Below are 3,295 nucleotides of genomic sequence, written 5' to 3' on the forward strand. Positions count from 1 at the left end.
GTCATGTGTGTGATGTGTGTGATGCTGGCCAATAGTGAGCCTACGTTCTGACGTACAACTCAGAAGCGCTGCGCTGTTACACTACGTGAGCTTTGTCTTTACTAACTCTTCTGGGATGGCAGATATCGATTACACAGAAGCCTATGGAGGAGTGAAACAGCTCTCAGATTTCATCAAAAATATCTTAATTTGTGTTGTGAAGATGAACGAAAGTCTTAGGGGGTTGGAACAACATGAGGGAGAGTAATCACTGACAGAATCTTCATTTTTGGGTGAACTAACCCTTGAACGTAAGATCTTCACGCTGGGTTTGTTGTTCTGAACAGGATCTGACACAGAAACCTCTAACAGCTGTTTGATTTCACATGTTCATTAATTGCGTGTTGACGCCTGCGGTCTGGCCGCGCATGATAAGCGCTCCTCTGGGTTCAGCGTTATGGTTATGTAATAGTGATGTTTACCAAAGAGCGTTCTGTCAGATCTACTCATCCTCAGCTCACTCCTTACATGCTCTGTGTGCTGTCAGTATGAGTGTGTGTGTGTATGTAGGCAGTGCACTTTGACCTTTCTTAACCCCTGTCCTTCTCTCTTAAATCACTTTGAGACGTCAGAGTGACCAGGCCAAGCACTTGGACCTCAGTGATGATGGTGAAGGCAATCCCATAATGCACTGCAACAAGTTCAGTGGAAGGAAATCATCCAAGATGGCGAACAGAGGTAGGAAAATCTATCACCCATCACACACACACACACACACACACACACACTCACACACACTAACCCGACCCCTAAACCTACCCATCACACACACACACTCACACATACTAACCCGACCCCTACACCTACCCATCACACACACACACACACACACACATTACACACACACACATTACACACACACACACACACACTTACACATACTAACCCAACCCCTAAACCTACCCATCACACATACACACACACATACTAACCCGACCCCTAAACCTACCCATCTCACACACACACACACACACACACACACACACACACACACACACACACACACACACACACACACACACACACACACACTAACCCAACCCCTACACCTACCCATCACACACACACACTCACACTCTCTAACCCGACCCCTAAACCTACCCATCACACACACACACACACACACACACACACACACACACTCACACTCACACACACTAGCCCGACCCCTACACCTACCCATCACACACACACACACACACACACACACACACTAACCCGACCCCTACACCTACCCATCACACACACACACACACACACACACACACACACACACTAACCCGACCCCTACACCTACCCATCACACACGCACACACACTCACACACACTAACCCGACCCCTACACCTACCCATCACACACACACACACACTCACACACAGTAACCCGACCCCTACACCTACCCATCACACACACACACACACACACACACTCACACACACTAACCCGACCCCTACACCTACCCATCACACACACACACACTCACACACACTAGCCCGACCCCTACACCTACCCATCACACACACACACACACACTAACCCGACCCCTACACCTACCCATCACACACACACACACACACTAACCCGACCCCTACACCTACCCATCACACACGCACACACACTCACACACACTAACCCGACCCCTACACCTACCCATCACACACACACACACACACACACTCACACACACACACACAGTAACCCGACCCCTACACCTACCCATCACACACACACACACACACACACACACACACACACTAACCCGACCCCTACACCTACCCATCACACACACACACACACACACACACACACACACACACACACACACACACACTCACACACAGTAACCCGACCCCTACACCTACCCATCACACACACACACACACACACACACACACACACACACACACACACACACACACACACACACACTCACACACAGTAACCCGACCCCTACACCTACCCATCACACACACACACACACACACACACACACTCACACACAGTAACCCGACCCCTACACCTACCCATCACACACACACACACACACACACTCACACACACTAACCCGACCCCTACACCTACCCATCACACACGCACACACACTCACACACACTAACCCGACCCCTACACCTACCCATCACACACACACACACACACACACACACACTCACACACTCACACACAGTAACCCGACCCCTACACCTACCCATCACACACACACACACTCACACACACTAACCCGACCCCTACACCTACCCATCACACACACACACACACACACACACACACACACTAACCCGACCCCTACACCTACCCATCACACACACACACACACACACACACACTCACACACACTAACCCGACCCCTACACCTACCCATCACACACACACACACACACACACACACACACACACACTAACCCGACCCCTACACCTACCCATCACACACACACACACACACACACTCACACACACTAACCCGACCCCTACACCTACCCATCACACAAAACTTTCTGCATTCTTAAAGTGATGATACACGGGGCAACTTTTTTGAGCGATGTTGCTTGGGTGCTTTCCCATTGAGAATGGGCAACAAATTTCTATCTGGATACTTTAGATCGATCGTGGGCCCTGAGTCTCACCTGGCTGCCCGTTGACAGCAACATTGCTCAAAAAGTTGCCCCGTGTATAATCACCTTTACATGTTTAAAAAACCTTTAATTACTTTATTTTTATACCAGATTTACAAATGAGGACGTCCCTAAAGGGAGTTTTTGGAGATTTTGTCAGGGTTTGGTCACTTCTGGGTACAAATCTGTCCCCAAAATACAGTTAAGTAGGTACACAGTCACACACACACACACACACACACACACACACACACACATTTAAAAACATTCTTTTTAGAATGTTTCACTTGATCGAAAGGATATATATTATAAATATATAATAAAATATTCAGTATGTATATATATATATTAGGGGTGTCGCAATATACCGGTATTGACGATAATCGTGATATTCAAAGCATGAAATATCGACATCGTGTTAATTTAGAGCAATACAATATACCGGTATTGGCGATATTGGCGTTTTCTAGACGCAGCGCTCGTCCGCGCCCGCGCAGCTAGAGTGAAACACTCTGTCCACACCCGAAAAAAAGTAAGCTGAGCTCGCCAGTATTAACAACAGAGTTCTTCGGCTTCAAAGAAAACAGCACCTTAGAGGTGGTCGCACACCCGACGAGACGAGAAG

The sequence above is a fragment of the Rutilus rutilus genome (assembly GCF_951802725.1).
Source record: "Rutilus rutilus genome assembly, chromosome: 4".
In the NCBI taxonomy this organism is placed as follows: Eukaryota; Metazoa; Chordata; class Actinopteri; order Cypriniformes; family Leuciscidae; genus Rutilus; species Rutilus rutilus.